Genomic DNA, 19740 nt, shown 5'->3' with positions numbered 1-19740 from the left:
TCTTTCTTTCTTTCTTTCTTTCTTTCTTTCTTTCTTTCTTTCTTTCTTTCTTTCTTTCTCTCTCTCTCTCTTTCTTTCTTTTTCTCTTTCCTTCCTTCCTTCCCACCTTCCTTCCTTCCCTTCCTTCCTTCCCTTCCTTCCTTCCCTTCCTTCCTTCCTTCCTTTCTTCTTTTCAATTTTAGAGAGAGAGAGAGAGAGACCATGCATGAGCAGGGGGAGGGGCAGAGGGAGATGGAAAGAGAGCATCTCAAGCGGACTCCTTGTGAGAGTGGAGCCTGACTCAGGGCTCGATCCCAGGACCCTAAGATCATGACCTGAGCAGAAACCAAGAGTCAGACGCTTAACCGACTCAGCCACCCAGACGCCCCTAGAATGCATTTTTCTGAAGTTAATCAAAGGACGAAAATAGAAACTGACTGGTAAGGAGAGTGGTATCAGCGGAGCATTCTCCCCAATCCACTTGCTCTCCTTCTCTTCCTTGCTGTATGCTGAGAAGATAACCTCTGTGGACTATAACATGCAGCCTCCTCTACCCTCTAGAGTCTACCTGGGAAGTAAAAGCAGGATAGTTGAGAGCAAATGTTAGAGGTAGATCATTTATTTTGGGGGGTACCTCCTGCCTCATTGTAGTTTTGCCAGTGGCTCTTTTCCTCATCAAATGCAGCTTCTCTTGGACAGCCCCTCTCCCAGGGTTTTAGCTTGTCCTGGGTTATGGTAGTATCATTTGATTTGCTTATCTCTGGGCTTCCCCTTTGCCTTTTTACTTCCTTCACCCTGTACCTACTTTGCTGGATTCTTTCCTGGAGTCTTTTCATTTAAGCTTTTTTAAAATAGTAAAATATTTAATTTTTATAAAGTCCAATTTATTTGTCTTTTTTCTTTTTTGGAGTACACTTTTTGTATCATAGCCAAGAACTCTGCCTAGCAAAAGGAAAAAAAAAAAAAAGATTTTCTCCTATGGTTTCTTATAGAAGTTTTTATAGTTTTACATTATATACATAAGAATATGATCCATTTCAAGTTAATTTTATATAAGATGTAAGGTATATATCAAGGTTAATTTAGTTGCCATGGATATCTAATTGTCCCAGCACCACTTGTTGAAAACTATCCTTTATACCACTTTTTTTGTAGTGTAAGAGCCTTACAATGATTCCTAATTATTCCTTCCCATCCTTTGAGCTTTTCTGTCATGTATTCTGCTTTTACAAATACCATAAAAACACAATATATTGTCACTATTTATCTTTACTTAAATCCTGTTGATTGTACAAAGTGTTTCCTACCAGGAAACTGATACTGTATCCAAGTTCTCCTTTTCTCTAATACTGCACTGTCCAATACATTAGCCACTAGCCACATGCGGTTAAACAAATGAAATTAAAATTCACTTTTTCAGTTATACTAGCCACCTGTCAAGTGCTTAACAGCCACACGTGGCTACTGATCACCTCATCATACACACGAAAGTACAGAACATTTCCCTGGTCTCAGGAAGTACTGATGGACAGCGCTGCTGTCAAAAAATGTCTGTGGTGGGCACGTATTGCTGGGTATATTAAACCTTCTGAAATTCTATCTTTTTTGTATTGATCTAGAGTGACATTATTAAGTGATAAATTTAGGGTTGCTTGAATATGATCCCTGGGGTAATTTTTTTAGTTTACTCTAGGGTTTGTAGGTAGCAGCCATTAAAAAGAAATGCATCAGGGATTTCATAGTTTCAAATGCTGTTTTTAAATCTGTAGATATTTTTTAAATGCTTTATTTCTCGCAGATATAAGATTTTTTTTTTAAAAGCTGTAGTTCTCTTGACACTGTATTCTTTTGAGAAAACAATTTTGAAAAAAGTGTCGTCTTTTCCTTTCTGATTTCTACATTTCATAGGGATTTTACAAGTGACAAACTGAAAACAGTCAGTAGCAAAAACCCTTGGAAAAGCAAAAACCAATTAGAAGACAATATACAATATACAAAGCAATATATAATAAGACATATGTTACTGTTTCCTCTATTTATAAACAATAGTATTTTTGAACACTCTTAATAATCTTTTATAAAAAATCCATTTTAAATTTAGAATTTGATTTTTTTTTTTTTTACTGAAGTATAGTTGGCAATGTTACATTAGTTTCAGGTGTACAATACAGTGATTTGATAACTCTACATATTATGCTGTGCTCACCACCAGTGTGGCTACCATCTGTCACCATACAGTATTCTTACAATACTTAAACACAATATTATTTTACTATAATAATAAATTAAAATATCTCCTAGAACACAAGCATTCCCCCCACCAAAGATGGCTTTTTGGGAGAAAAACGAGAATCTAGCTTATTTTCAAAAAAACTTAAAGCAGAAGCTTATACATTTTTTCTATTGTTCTATAACCTTCAAATGCAATAAAAGTATTTTAATATTCTTCCAAAACTAAACCTTATTCTTATCCTAAACTCTCTGTCAGTGAAGATGAAAATCTGCTCTCCAATAACCTTGTATAATAATGTGCCATCTATGTTTTCATCCTTCTTCAAGATCAAACTACCTGTTTGCAGAAACATTTTATGTGAAATTCAGATTCACTTTAACACAAAAGATTCACCCTAACCATAAATGACATGCCTGAGTGTGATGACTTTTAATTACAATTAAACAACGTTGAGGGATATTAGGTCCTGGGGAGTATGCAAGAAAGCATGAGAAAATAGCATTGTGGAGGAGTTAAAGCTTATAAAAGTCTCTGTTTAAGAATTAATATAGTATCACACATAATAAATTTGTGTGGGACTGATAATAACTGCAGCATAACTTTCAGCCTGAATGTATCAGTATGTCTTTGAGAGGGCATTTCTAAGTGACAAAGTGACATTAGAGTGGTGAATTGAAAATGATCAGAAGAGGTAGGTAAGTAGAGAGAGGGTGGAATGAAAAGACAACTTTGAGCCTGTAATAATGCTATGCTATATTTTGGTCTATAAAAAAAGGGGGGGAAAGACAACCCTCCACCACAGAAATCTGTATCAGAATTTTATGGAAAATTGAAGGAACATAAATGATGGAAGTTTAGGGTGGAGAATATACAATTCTCATATCTTGTGGTAAAGAGTCAAAAGTTAATGTCTGCTGTTCATGGAATAAGATATAGGAGATTCTATATGTATTTAAAGTTATGAAGTTCTTGGGGCGCCTGGGTGGCTCAGTCGTTATGCCTCTGCCTTCGGCTCAGGTCATGATCCCAGGGTCCCGGGATCGAGCCCCGCGTCGGGCTCCCTGCTCGGCGGGAAGCCTGCTTCTCCCTCTCCCACTCTCCCTGCTTGTGTTCCCTCTCTCGCTGTGTCTCTCCCTGTCAAATAAATAAATAAAATCTTTAAAGTTATGAAGTTCTTAATAGAATAGTTAATCATAATAATCTCACTTAAAACATTAGAGAATGGGGGTAGTAGCGATGGTTGGGGTGGTGGGTATATAAATAAGCTAAATTTCATCTGTGTCTGTGGGAATCAAAGAATATTTGCAAGAATTACAAGTATAAGGAATGAAGATTAACTAATGCAGTCACTAAGACAAGTAAAAGCAAGAATGGTTTCCAGTAACGGCCTCTGGAGCAAGAACCTGAAGTGGGATACTGTTGCTTTAGATTATGTGCACGTATTATATTAGCTGAAATTCCAGTGTAAGTCTAGTCCTTAAAAATGGGTTATTACATCTAAAAGGAAAAAAAGATGTTCAAATTCAGAGATAGTTTGTTAAAAGTATCTTTTTCAAAATCTTACTTTAAAAAAACAACTGAAATATGTATAGGAGGCACAGTGAGTCCTCTCTGGCAAATATGCTGAGGAGTCAAAATATGCCTTGTAACTTCACCTTAGTTTCCCACTTTTGCATATGTTCCGTTGTTCATTTTCGCATCCAATTTTAACACATTAAAATGTGATTTGCTTTCATCAGCTACATAAAAAATGACTTCAGAATATATTCAAAATACCAAATACAACAGAAAATCTTTTTTCGAGTTAAAATACCCAAAACAATTATACAATAATGAAATAAATCTGCATTGCCCAAATTATTTTTTGGTTTGCAACATGCAACTAATATCATAAAAATGGTTACCAATACCAACAAAGAATAATAATAGTAAACATATTGAGCTCCTAGTACATACCAAACACCATGCTAAGATCCTCATTTGAATATTTAACCTTCACAAAAATTCTATGAAATAGGCAATAATAATAACTCCATTTTCCAAAGGAGTAAACAAAGTTTCAGAATGATCACATAATTTGCCTATGATTATATAGCTAGGATGCCTCAAAACAGAGATATAAACTCTAGTTGTCTAACAGCTATGTGTTTAATTACTTTTTTGATCCCTGCTATTCCAAGCTCCAAGTATCACGGTAGAAAAGTTGCCTTCTTATCTATTCTGAGGCTTCAACTCTCTTGCCCCGTTTGTGGTGATGAGACTCTAGTTGTCATAGCTGCTTTTGCAACTGTATAAACATAGATAATTTAGCTTAATTTTTAAGTCCATTTAGTAATCATGAATTTACAATATATTTATAAGTTTCATAGCCAAAATTTGCAAAGACTTTTATTTAAGTACTAATATCTAGTAGGGGCAAGAATTCAGGGAAGTGGGACCTTGGCTATCAACTCCGGGTAGTAATTAAAGTTGGTAAAACAAATAGCCAAACTGTGGAAAGAGCCAAGATGTCCATCGACAGATGAATGGATAAAGAAGATGTGGTATATATATACAATGGAATATTATGCAGCCATCAAAAGGAATGAGATCTTGCCATTTGCAACGACGTGGATGGAACTGGAGGGTATTATGCTGAGTGAAATAAGTCAAACAGAGAAAGACATGTATCATATGACCTCACTGATATGAGGAATTCTTAATCTCAGGAAACAAACTGAGGGTTGCTGGAGTGGTGCATGTGGTGGGAGGGATGGGGTGACTGGGTGATAGACACTGGGGAGGGTATGTGCTCTGGTAAGCGCTGTGAATTGTGCAAGACTGTTGAATCTCAGATCTGTACCTCTGAAAAAAATAATGCAATATATGTTAAGGGAAAAAAGAAAAAGAAGAAGATAGCAGGAGGGGAAGAATGAAGGGGGGGAAATCGGAGGGGGAGACAAACCATGAGAGACGATGGAATCTGAAAAACAAACTGAGGGTTCTAGAGGGGAGGGGGGTGGGAGGATGGGTTAGCCTGGTGATGGGTATTAAAGAGGGCACGTTCTTCATGGAGCACTGGGTGTTATGCACAAACAATGAATCATGGAACACTACATCTAAAACTAATGATGTAATGTATGGTGATTAACATAACAATAAATTTTTTTTAAAAGTTGGTAAAACATCTCCAGAGGGAAATTTAGTCTGAAACTTTAAGATTTATTTATTTATTTATTTATTTGACAGAGAGATAGAGAGCACAATTAGGCAGAGCGGCAGGCAGAGAGAAAGGGAGAAGCAGGCTCTCTGCAGAGCAGGGAGCCCGATGCGGGGCTCGATCCCAGGACCCTGGGATCATGACCTGAGCCAAAGGCAGCTGCTTAACTGACTGAGCCACCCAGGCACCCCTAGTCTGAAACTTTAAAAATAGTTTTTATCCTTTTATTCTACAATTCTACTTCTGGAAATCTTTCATTAGCTACAAGTAAGTTCAGCGTAGTTGGGTTAGAATATGAAAACAAACAAACTAACTAACAAACAAGCATGCTAAATGTTTACCAGCAAGAAGACAGTTTAAAAACTATGCTGTTTCAGTTCAATGATGTAATATGCAGTTATTATAGGTGAAGCTGTATAAGAATATTTTATGGCACAGTTAATGCCAAGAGAAAAGTGAATTCCTCAAGGTGGGACTACAGGAATGTTTCTTTTTCATTTTTGTGTGTTGTAAATTGTATCCAAATGTTTAAGCATTTGTTTTTTGAAATAAAAATTAATGCTTAAAAATTTTTGTTCTTGTGATGAGAACTTTTAAGATCTCATTAAAAAATTGTAACTACGTACAGGGAAGTATGTTAATGAAACTTACTGTGATGGCCATTTTGCAGTATATACACATATCAAATTATGATGTTGTATACCTCAACTAATACATTATTTTAATTACACCTCAATTTAAAAAAAGAAAAATAGTAATTACTCAAGCAAGATATCCTAATATGGGTTACATGGATCTATAGATATCAATAGGGATCCAGGAGTCTTCTGAAACCTTATGCAAAATATCCAGTGTCTGGGAGTTTGCATATTCTTCTGTAGAGAATAATATCTTACATCGATTCCCCAAAGTGGCCAATAACTCAACTGAGTTTCACAACTATTAATCCAAAAGCTGCATATGAATAAAATTAATTTAGTTTGCAATTTCTTTGATTATATGGACAACTCTAAATTTCAAGGTAAATTATTTATATATTATAAGTCATCATCACCAACTAAAACAAATCTTTTAATGTCTATAGTCACAGAGATAATGTCAAAATATTTTTTGTGGCATTGGATTTCTTAAGTATTTATTATATGTTTAATTCATCTATATTCATCTATTACTGAGTAAAATTTATAATAAAAGTACTCTTTCATATACAAGTAAGGCCAGATTAACAAATCTACCTAACAGAGTTAAGACTGCAACAAGCTTAAATAACCAAATGCATATATATGTGGATAAAACCAGGTATATGGCAATATAGAGTGAGATCAAGAAACATTACATTTAATATAATCTAAAATACTACCTGCAAGATTGTTACTATTTTTCATTCAAAAGATAAAGTATATGTTATGATTACCTCATTTATAGCTTTTTATTTGAAATTTTAGAAGATTCTATGGTAAATATGTACAACACCAATTTTATTCAAAAAAAAAAAATTGCACAGGCCAATACTTTAAAACAGAAATATTTCAGTTTACAAAGCTTTTTTTTTTTTTTTTTGGCAGGTATAGTACGAACTTAATTCTCAAAATGATTGTTTCTCATCATTAGCCCAGTTTTATAAACAACAATACCAAAGTTCAGAGGAGTTAAATCATCGTTATTAAGTCACTCAGACAAGAAATAGCAGAGCAGGGCATCTCACATACAGGTCTCTTGTTCCCAAATCCAGAGAGTTTAGCAGAGATATGTGTTATGAATTGACTTCCACACATAGACCTCTAAATACATGTAATATATTATCATTATCCTTATCATTATTATTCTATTTTTAAAGAAGTAAATCTTTATTTCCTCATTTCACAAATAGAGCTGGCTGAGTTGGTTGCTTTTTGGTGATTAGTCAAAGAGATCATATCCCATATCCTCCTTCAAATCCTTGGACTCTTCCTTTGCTTCAACCTTGGTTGGGGCTGCAGCAGCAACAGGGGTAGGGGTGGTGGCAGTGGTTATGGGGCAGCAACCAAGGATGCAGCTGCCACAATTGCAGATGGATCAGCCAAGAAGGCCTTGACCTTTTCAGCAAGTGAGAAGATGTAATCAGTCTACACAGACAAAGCCAGGACCCGCCTATAGCCACGATGTTAAAACAAGGTACTGATGCAACAGCTGGGTAACCAGTCTGCAGACAGATGCTGGCAACACTGTGGACACCTTCCGGGAAGCAAGAATGTAGTTCCCTCTGTGTTGCCAAAACACATCAAGGTTATAGATGCTGCCACCATCAAATACCTGCTTGGATGACCAGCCCAAAGGAGAAGGGGGAGATGTTCAGCAGTGTGGCTTCACTGGCTCCCAGTTTGGCTCTAGTCTTAATCAGCTGCCCACCACTCAGGATTTCAATGGTGCCTCTGGAGATGCCTAAAGCCTGAAAGAAGGAGGTCTTCTCAGTATTCTGGGCTGGCACAGTGACTTCACATGGAGCCATGGCACCGGCACAGGTCCCCATTTGAACCATATTGTCCAGTAACATGTCCCTGATCTCAGCGAGGTCCTTTGGGAGCACAAAGCCCATACTCCCCTGAATATGAAGCAACAGTTTCTCCAGAGCTGGGTTGTCTTCCAGATGCTTTCAGATGGCCTTGTGCATCATAACATGCCATATCATTAACAAGATATCAAATAGAAAATGCCACTGATTTCCATTAATTTTATGCATGTGAATAAATGTGTATATTTTAGTTAACATTCTTGACCATTAGAAGAGTACTTGCATAATTTTTTTAACATAAAGTATTATGTGGACATGTAACATTACTGTCTCTGATCAAAGAGTTAATGATTTTAGGGAAATCAGATGTCTGAAAGGTTCACCAAGGATGTCTAAATGCATGTGCAGAAACATACACGGGGCATAAATAGAGAGTAGCAGTGACATTACTCTGTGCTCATGGTAAATAAATGATTCATCAACAACCTGACAAATATAACTTAAATCCACAGCTTCTCTGTAGATTTATGTTAAATATTCATTCTCTTTTACATAAGCAAAATTTGGAGGTTCTCCATAGGTTTAGAAGAATAATGATCACTACCTAAACCCTAACTATGAAATATAAAAGCAAATTCTTTGGACTATTTTAGGAAATTAACAACCTCATAACTTTGAGAAGAAAATAAACATATTTTCAATGTAGAGTATATAAAATTCCTCTTTGTTTGCCTATTGATTAGAAACTTGTGCTTAAATCTCTCAAGGAAGCAAAATATCTCTGTAACCAGTATTTCCATGTAAATAAACCACGAGAGATTAAAAAGAAAAAAAAAAGAAACATTGACACTGGCAAAAAAAAAAAATGTTAAGCATTTTTAATGAGAATACTGAAGGCAAACATACTGGATTCTTTGGCTAGGTAAACTTCATGTGGATGAAAACCTTAATAAAATTAGATCTAACTAATAGATTTTTATTAACAAAAAAAGTTGTTAAAAATGAGCCTGTGAAATGTATGTTTTAATTTGAATTAATGGTAATGATGTTCTGAGAGCTTAGTTATTTAGTTCACCCAGAGACATGCCCCCTGAAATTATGGTTTCTAAGCAATTTTTGGGGGGTTTCTCAACAATTTGACAGATACCACTGGCTTGTTGCCATTGTTTCTGCACTACAATTTGAGGGGGAATTGAAAGACTGAAGCAAGATGCTATGAAGATCTGTGTTTTGTGATATAAAGAGGTAAAGAAAAGTGACTTTGTGATTGAACAGGGAAGCTATAAAATTAACAGTAAAATTACTCTCTAGTGATTCAAATGCTGTCTGAAAACATATGGAGTATAAATAAATGGAATATATAAATTAATATTTAACTTAGAATAAAAATAGAATTAGAGATAAGTGATTAGATTATGGATATATTTAAAGGTAGAAGCACCAAGATTTCACGATTAATTTAATATGCGGAAAGAGAAAAGCACAAAATGCAACGCTAAGTTTTTGGCCTTGTGCAAATGGATGGATGGTGGTGTTTCCAGCTGAGGTAGTGAAGGCTATGGGCTGGGCAGGTCTGAGAGTGGGAAAGGCATGTTAGATGCGAGATGTCTATTAGACATTCAGGCAAACATATCCAGTAGGCAGTTGGATATACAAGTTTGAAACTCAGGAGAGAGGACTGGAGTGGAGGTGGAAATTTTGGAGTTGTTAGAATATAGATGATATTTAAAACCCTGCCACTGCTCAGGTCATCAAAAAAGAGAATGTACTTAGAGATGAGGAATGATGAAATCCAAAGCCTGGTTACACTTATGGTTAATGTTAGGAAGTATAAATATACCATAGAAATGAAAATGTTCACTGATAAGCAATAAATCTCAGTCACCTATCAACTACAATTTTGGAACCCTTTCCCAGCCCCAGTATGTCTGCTTCTCCAGTCTTCCATTTGCTGGGTACTGCCATAATGGCCTTTGACTATCTAAGTTCTTCTGTCCTTCATCTTCACTTTTCACTCTTCTTTCATGCCCACCTTACCAGAACTACTCTAATTTTTCTGTACAAATTATTCTCAATCCTCACAAAATCTCTAATTTCTAACAGATATTAGTCCAGGGCACTGAAGTTGGGCCTCACCCATGTATCTGTGAATTTCCATCAAAAAGAAGTTCTACATAACTTATGTGTTTCCATATATAATTAAACTCATACATAAGTCCATAATATATCTAATGGAAAATAAATGAATATAAAATGTACAGTAATATTTTGTTACAGGAGACCATAGAGATAAGATCTACAACTTTCATGTTTTAATGCTTAGGAACCATAGTATTATTCTATCTAAATGAATACAGTCACATAAAATGATGAATTACAAGTAGAGCCACATTTTTAATGTATACTTATATTAGAAAAAGAATCATATATATAAACATTTTGTGTGACAGGCAGGGACTTTTCCATTTCTCTCTCCATTTGCTATTCTTCCATAGTAAGTACAGCACAGCTTGTCTAGTTTGAGAAGAACAAGGCAGGGAGGCTAGTGGGAGCTAAAATGTAGTCTGTGTTTACTAACAAAGCCCTGTGTCCAGGTGTGGTTTTATACAAAGAAAACAGACATCCTTTTATTAGTACAAAAGGAAAATCCTTTCACCAAGCTGGGACTGGGCAGGGCCATGCCTAACTAGGAAAAGTGTGTAGCAGCATTTTAGAGTATCAGCAGGGGAAAAAATGGTATATTCATCATTTAATTAAAGATAGTTTATTGAAGGGATCATTTAAAGAAGTATGCTGAAAATCTAAGAGATGGGGAAGCACTCAGGGAGTAGAAACGATGGTAATTTATAACCCTAAGTGTAAAGGGACAAGGTGAATGTTACCAGTTACTGGGAAAAGCTGAAGTGGTGGTAGAAGCACTGCCTGATAGAGGTTATAATTAGAGGTAAGACAATGTCAGAAGGGGGCAAGAATAATATAAATATCCAGACCCATTCTTCTCCCCCTTCCCCCCAATCTTTGGCAGTTGCTGACCACAACTGCAATCCAGAAGGAAAGACAGATGGAGTGATGTAACACATTAAGGGCAGCCTCTCAGGGCCCACAGCAAGAGCAAAGATAGATAACTGTTTGCTAATTTATAAATGATACATTTATAAACACTGTGGCATTATTTTATGTTAAAGATAATTTCTTATAAAGTGAGATTATTAAACCTTACTTATATTACCAAATTTATTATCTCCAGTTGCATGGTTTTAAGTTCTACAATCAATAATTTTTATAATTCACTAAGAATAAACTAATAGAAAATAAATTAAAAAGAAAGGGTACTAATTAATAACAAAAATAAATATGAGAGAATAAATCTCATTGGAAGGGTAAATATATAGTAAAGGTAGTGGGTTAATCCCTTATAAAACTAGTACAAAGATTAAGGGGTGCCTGGGTGGGTCAGTCGGTTAAGCGTCTGACTCTTGGTTTCTCAGGGTTGTGAGATCAAGCCCTGAGTCAGGCTCCGTGCTCAGTGCAGAGTTTGCTTGTCTCTCTCCCTCCCCTTCTGTTCCTCCCCTTGCTCACACATGAGCTCTCTCTCTTTCACTCTCTCAAATAAATAAAATCCCAAAATATATATTAAAATTAAAAAAAATAAAACTACTATGAAGATTAAAAGACAAAAGTAGTAAAAATGCTTACGATTACAAAATTGGTTAAGGGATACACAAAGATAAAATTCTGTAAAATAAAACATCAAAAATATACAATGCAGGGAGGGAAGTAAAAATGCTGAGCTTTAGAATGCGATCAAACTTAAGTTGTTAACTTAAAATAAACTGTTAAAAATGGTTATATGCAAAGTTCCTGGTAACCACAAAGTAAAAACCTATAGTAAATATTCAAAAGATAAAAAGAAAGGAATATAAGCATACTGCCAAAGAAAGTAATCTAACCACAAAGGAAGAGAGCAACATAAAAAGAAAGAAACAGAGAGGAAATACAAAAACAGCCAGAAAACAATTACCAAAATGTCAATAATCACATACCTCTCAATAATTAATTTAAATGTAAATGGACTAAATTCTCCAATCAAATACATACAGTAGTTGAATGGATTAAAACAAAATAAAAAATAAAAACAAAACAAATAAACAAAAAAAGACCTACCTATATGCTGCCTAGAAGAGACTCATTTAACATGTAAGGACACACAGACTGAAAGTGAAGGAATGGAAAAAGATGTCTCAAGAAAATGGAAACCCAAAGAAAGCTGGAGTAGCTATACTTATATCAAACAAAACAGAATTTAAACCAAATACTGTAATAAGAGACAAGGCTGTGGCATAATAATAAAGAGGTTAATCCAACAAAAGAATATAACATTTGTAAATATTTATGCACCCAACATTGGAGGACCTAAATATATAAAACAAATATTAACTGACCTAAAGGGAGAAATAGACAGCAACAGAATAAGAGTAAGGAATTGAATACCCATTTACATAAATGAATAGATCATCCAGACAGAAAATTAATAAGAAAATATCAGCCTTACATGAAATGTTAGAACAGATGGACTTAACAGGTATTTATAGAATATTCCATCTAAAGGAATAGAATACACCTTCTTTCTCAAGTGCACATGGAACATTTTCCAAGATAAATCATATGTTAGGTCACAGGACAAGTCTTAATAGATTCAAGAGGATTGAAATCATATCAAACATCTCTATGACCACAGTGGTATGAAACTAGAAACTAAGTACATAAATAACAGTGGAAAATTCACAAATATGTGGACATTAAACAGCATGCCACTAAACAACTAATGGCTCAAAAAAGAAATTAAAAAAGAAATCATAATTATACCTTGAGACAAACAAAAATAGAATGTAACATACCAAACTTTATGGGATACAACAAAAAGCAGCTTGAAGAGGGAAGTTCATAGCAAAAAAGACCTACCTCAAGAAACAAAAAAGTCTCAAATAAAAAAAAAAAAAACTAACTTTACACCTCACAGAGTTAGAAAAAGAAGAACAAATAATGTGGAAAGTTAATAGAGGGAAATAACAAAGAGTAGAGAAGAAATAAATGAAATAGAGACTAAAAGAAGAAAGATCAATTAACCTAAGAGATGGTTCTTTAAAAAAAAATAAAGAAAATTGATAACCCTTTAGCTACACTCACTAAGAAAAAAAAGGAGAGGGGACTCAAAGTCAGAAATGAAGAGGAAATACTATAACTGATACCACAGAAATACAAATAATCATGAGACTACTATGAACAATTATACTCTAACAGATTGGACAACCTAGAAGAAATGGATAAACTCTTAGAAATATACAACTTACAAAGACTGAATCATGATGAAATAGAAAATCTTCACAGACAGATTACAAGGAAAGAGATTAAATTTATAATCAAAAAACCTCCCAACAAACAAAAACCCAGGACCAGGCAGCCTCGCAGGTGAATTCTACCAAATATTCAAAGAAAAATTAATGCCTATCCTTCTCAAAGTTTTCCAAAAATAGAAGAGAACTCTTCCAAGCTCATTTTAAAATGCCACCATTACCATGATACCAAAACCAGAAAAGGATGCCACAGAAAAGAAAAATGTAGGTCAATATCCTTGATAAGCACAGATATAAAAATCTTCAACAAATTTTTAGTAAAATGAATTCAACAATAAATTAAAAGGATCATAGATCAGGATCAAGTAGGATTTATTCCAGGAATGCAAGGATGGTTCAACATTTGCCAATTAATGTGATATACCACATAACAAGAGGAAGGATAAAAATCATATGATCATCTCAATAGATATAGAAAAAGCTTTAGATAAAATTCGACATTCATTTATGATTAAAAACTCTCAACAAAGCAGGTATAGAGAAAACATACCTCAACATAAGAAAGACCATATATGACAAGCCCATAGCTAACATCATACTCAATGGTGAAAAACTGAGAGCTTTTCCTCTAAGAACAGCAGCAATACAAGAATGCTCACTCTTACCACTTTTATTCAACACACTATTGGAAACCCTAGCCACAGTAATTAGGCATTAAAAATAAATAACAGGGGAGCCTGGGTGGCTCAGTCATTAAGGATCTCCTTCAGCTCAGGTCATGATCCCAGGGTCCTGGGATCGAGCCCCACATTGGGCTCCCTGCTCCACAGAAGCCTCCTTCTCCCTCTCCCACTCCCCCTGCTTGTGTTCCCTCTTTAGGGGTCTCTCTCTCTGTCAAATAAATAAGTAAAATCTTTAAAAATAAAAATAAATAACAAATATCCAAATTCAAAAGGAAGAAGTAAAACTGTCACTATATGCAAATAGAATATTATATATAGAAAACCCTAAAGATTCTATCAAAAAACTGTTAGAATAATCAAATTCATTAAAGCTGAAGGATAAAAAATCAATACATAGAGTAATCTGTTGCATTTCCATACAATAATAAAAAACTATCAGAAATAGAAATTAAGAAAATAATCCCATTTACAATTGCATCAAAAAGAATAAAATGCCCAGGAATAAACTTAACCAAGGAAGTGAAAAACCTGTATATTGAAAACTACAAGAAATTAATGAAAGTTGAAGAGACACTAATAAATGTATTTTTACATTTATTACATTACATTAAAATACATTACATTAAAATTTATTACATTACATTAAAATACAATACATTAAAAAGGTATTCTGTGCTCATGGATTGGAAGAAGTCATATTTTTAAATGCCCAAAACCCAAACCAATCTACTGATTCAATGCAATCCCTATCATAATCCCAATGCCATTTTTCATAGAAATACAACAAATAATGCTAAAATTTGTATGGAACCACAAAAAACTGCAAATAGCCAAAGCAATCTTGAAAAAGATAAACTGAAGGCATAACACTCCCTGATTTCAAACTGTATTACAAAGCTATAGTAATTAAACCACTATGATATAGGCATAAAAACAGACACACAGATCAATGGAACAGAACAGAAAGCAGAGAAATAAACCTATGCATAAATAGTCAATTAATTTACAACAAAGGAACCAAGAATATACAATGGGGCAAGAATAGTCTTTAGCATAATTGGTGCTGGGAAAATTAGACAGCCAAGTGCAAAAGAATGAAACTGAACCACTTTATACCATACACAAAAATTAACTCAAAATGGGTTAAAGACTTATTGAAAATAAAGCCTGAAATCTTAAAACTCCTAGAAGAAAAGATAGGTGATAAGCTCCTTGACATAGGTCTTGGTGATGATTTTTTAAGTCTGATGTCAAAAGCAAAAGCAACAAAATCAAAAATAAACAAGTGGGAGTACAACAAACTAAAAACATTTTCACAAAAAAGGAAACCATCAGCAAAATAAATAGGCAATCCACCAAATGGGAGAAAATATTTGAAAATCTGATGAAGGCTAATATCCAAAATATATAAAGAATTCCTACAACCCAATGGCAAAAAAGCAAGCAATCCAATTACAAAATGGGCAGATCTGAATGGACATTTTTCCAAAGAAGACATACAGATGGCCAATAGATACATGAAAAAATACTCAACATCATTAATTATCAGGGTAATGCAAAACAAAACCACAATTAGATATCATCTCACACCTGTTAGAATGGCTATTATCAAAAAGACAAGACATAACAAGTGTTGGCAAGGATATAGAGAAAAGGGTACCCTCTGTACACTGTTGTTGGGAATGAAAATTGGTGTAGTAATTATGGAAAACAGTATGGAATGTTCCTCAAAAATTAAAAAGAGAACTACCATATGATTTAGCAATTCTACTTCTGACTACTTATCTGAGGAAACGAAAAGAATAATTCTAAAAGATAATGTGCTGCCTCCTGTTCACAGTGCATTATTTACAGGAGCCAAGATATGGTAGCAACCTAAGTATCCATCCATGGATGACTGGATAAAGAAAATATGGGATACACATACACACACACACATCACATATGGTATCCATGGACCTTGAAGGCATCACACTAAGTGAAATAAGTTAGAGAAAAACAAATACCATATTATCTGTCTTATATGTGGAATCTAAAATAAAATAAAAATAAAAACCAATCTCATAGATACAAAAAACAGATTGGTGGTTACCAGAGGCAGAGGGTTGGGGGGGAGGGAGAAATGGTTACACTCTTTGTTTGTTTGTTTGTGTTTTAGTTTAAATAAATTGAATAGTGTATATATATATATAGAGAGAGAGAGAGAGAGAGAGACAGATATATATATATAAAGGTGTAGGAGTATTATGGGTACAATATTGGGAATGATGGCTGGAGAGAAGCAATGTAATTTTTTTTTATTTTAAAAACAAACAAACAAAACCTCTGAGACAACTTGCAAGGATGCCAGCAGGAAGGCACAGAAGTCACCTTGAAAAGGCTCCACTGGTCAAACGGATAATTTGAGCATCAGAGGAAACAGTCAACAGAACTAAAGACAAACTACAGAATGGGAGAAGATATTTGCAAATGACATATCAGATAAAGGGTTAGTATCCAAGATATATAAAGAATTTATCAAACTCAACACCCAAAAAACAAATAATCCAGTCAATAAATTGGCAGAAGACATGAACAGACATTTCTCCAAAGAAGACATACAAATGTCCAAAAGACACATGAAAAAATGCTCCACATCACTTGGCATCAGGAAATACAGCGATACTACCTCATACCAGTCAGACTGTCTAAAATTAACAAGACAGGAAACAAACGTTGGTGAGGATGTGGAGAAAGGGGAACCCTCTTACATTGTTGGTGGAAATGCAAGCTTGGGCAGCCACTCTGGAAAACGGTATAGAGGTTCCTCAAGAAGTTCAAAATAGAGCTACCCTATGACCCAGCAATTACACTACTAGGTATTTACCCCAAAGATCCAAATGTAGTGATCTGAAGGGGCACCTGCACCCCATTCTTCATAGCAGCAATGTCCACAATAACCAAACTGTGGAAAGAGCTGAAATAGCCATCAACAAATGAATGGATAAAGATGTGGTATATATATATATATATATACACACACACAATGGAATATTACTCAGCCATCAGAAAGGATGAATACTTACCATTACATCGGCGTGGATGGAACTGGAGGGTATTAGGCTAAGCGTAAAAAGTCAATCATAGAAAGACAATTATCATATGGCTTCACTTATAGGTAGAATATAAGAAAAGGGCAGAGGATAGAAAGGGAAGGGAAAGAAAACAGAATGGGAAGTCATCAGAGAGGGAGAAAAACCATGAGAGACTCTTAACTATAGGAAACAAACTGAGGGTTGCTGGAGGGGAGGTGAGTGGAGAGATAGGGTAACCGGGTGAGGGGCATCAAGGAGGGCACGTGATGTGATGAGCACTAAGTGTTAACGCAACTGATAAATTATTGAACACTATATCTGAAGCTAACAACATACTATAAGTTGGCTAATTGAATTTAAATTAAAAAAAGATAAATATATACATGTGTTTTAGATAAGGGAATAAAATAATCCATTCACCTCTCATCATTAATTTGAAAAAACAGAAAAATATCTGTATATTTGTTTTACTTTTTAAATTCAACACACTGACAGTTTGCCAACTCAGCTTTTTGAGATGTTTCAAAAAAAATAATCAGAGCCACAGGCTTGGTATAAAACCTGACTCTTCTTGTGGAACTTCTTGCCTTGGAGTAGCAACGTGTATTGATTTTGACATGCCAATAAAGTTACATGGAAAGAAATTGGGTTAAAATTGCATTTACTGTGTAACAGTAAAAAACCTATGCAACAAAATTAGGTGAACAGTAGTGATATTCTTAACATAGAAGTCCTTTCTAAATGCTATTACCACCAAAGACACAAGGCGCATGTAATCACAGTCAAAAAAAGAAAAAAGAAAGAAAAAGAAATCTATCACACTTTCCAATTTCACATGGTGAAACACATCTACTCACTGGATGTTTCATTAACAGAAAGAACTATGAAGAGAAAGTACCCTGAAGTATAAACTTTCATTTATTATTTACTACAGCTCAGATTAATTTTCTGTTTAAAACATTGTTTCTCTCCATACCTTCACAACACATAAATAAATAAAAGCATAGTCATATTACTTTCCTATTGTAGTACAGTTGCTACTTCATAGTAGAGTTTCAGGGAATATTAAATGAGTATTTCAAGAATTCCTGAATCTGGTTTAAGAAAATGGAAGCATTTGCATAGATGAATTTTTTCCCCACACTAAGTACTGTAAACCTGAGTTCAACTTTATGATATTTAAGACTTCTAGAAATGACCAAATGAAAGAGGCTAAGAATATGTATATTCATCTTGGATAATATAAAGCCCACCTCATGAACTTTTTAGAATATGTATTAATATATATTTGTATTTATATAAAGTATATAATCATAGACACAAAAACATTTGAAATATATATAGAATTGAGTGGCGCCTGGGTGGCTCAGATGGTTAAGTGCCTGCCTTTGGCTCAGGTCATGATCCCACGGTCCTGAGATCAAGTCCCACATCCGACTCCCTGCTCAGTGGAGAGTCTGCTTCTCCCTCTTCCTCTACCTCTAGCCCTGCTTGTGCTCTCTCTCTCTCTCAAATGAATAAATAAAATCTTTAAAAAAAAGAAATAAATATAGAATTAAAAAATATAGAACTATTTTTTAAATTACTTTTTAATTAGGCTTCTGAATTGGGATGAATGTGTGTTGATGATTGATAAGTATATTTTTATGACTTTTTATTTTATTTTACTATGTCATGTTAATCACCATACATTACGAAACTAGGAGCTGGTTCTTTGAAAGAATTAATAAAATTATTCCATTGTATATATACACCACATCTTCTTTATCCATTCATCTGTTGACGGACATCTTGGCTCTTTCCATGGTTTGGCTATTGTGGACATTGCTGTTATAAACATCGGGGTGCATGTACCCCTTCGGATCTCTACATTTGTATCTTTGGGGTAAATACGCAGTAGTGCAATTGCTGGGTCGTAGGGTAGCTCTATTTTCAACTTGTTGAGGAAGCTCCATACTATTTTCCAGACTGGCTGTGCTAGCTTGCATTCCCATCAACAGTGTAGGAGTAGGAGGGTTCCCTTTTCTCCACATCCCCGCCAACATCAGTCATTTCCTGACTTGTTAATTTTAGCCATTCTGACTGGTGTGAGGTGGTATCTCATTGAGGTTTTGATTTATATTTCCCTGATGCCAAGCGATGTTGAGCACTTTTTTATGTGTCTGTTGGCCATGTGGATGTCTTCTTTGGAAAAATGTCTGTTTATGTCTTCTGCCCTTTTCCTGATTGGATCATTTGTTCTCTGGGTGTTGAGTTTGATAAGTTCTTTATAAATTTTGGATACTGGCCCTTTATCTGATATGTCATTTGCAAATATCTTCTCCATTCTGTCGGCTGCCCTTTGGTTTTCTGACTGTTTCTTTTGCTGTGCAAAAGCTTTTTATCTTGATGAAGTCCCAATAGTTCATTTTTGCCCTTGCTTCCCTTGCCTTTGGTGATGTTTCTAGGAAGAAGTTGCTGTGGCTGAGGTCGAAGAGTTTGCTGCCTGTGTTCTCTTCTAGGATTTTGATGGACTCCTGTCTCACATTTAGGTCTTTCAACCATTTTGAGTCTATTTTTGTGTGTGGTGTAAGGAAATGGTCCAGTTTCATTCTTCTGCATGTGGCTGTCCAATTTTCCCAACACCATTTGTTGAAGAGACTGTCTTTTTTCCATTGGACATTCTTTCCTGCTTTGTTGAAGATTAGTTGACCCTAGAGTGGAGGGTCCATTTCTGGGCTCTCTATT

The 19740-nt window shown here is 34.8% G+C and overlaps 1 pseudogene; it reads right to left on the bottom strand.

The window, feature by feature from the left end:
* Window positions 1-7310: 7310 nt before the first annotated feature.
* Window positions 7311-17155, bottom strand: LOC110588571 (annotated as a pseudogene).
* Between the last annotated feature and the right edge of the window lie 2585 nt (window positions 17156-19740).

The sequence above is a fragment of the Neomonachus schauinslandi genome, chromosome 2, assembly GCF_002201575.2.
Source record: "Neomonachus schauinslandi chromosome 2, ASM220157v2, whole genome shotgun sequence".
NCBI lineage: Eukaryota > Metazoa > Chordata > Mammalia > Carnivora > Phocidae > Neomonachus > Neomonachus schauinslandi.
The sequence above is the reverse complement of the archived record's forward strand: the minus strand, read 5'-3'. Positions and strand labels throughout refer to the sequence as shown.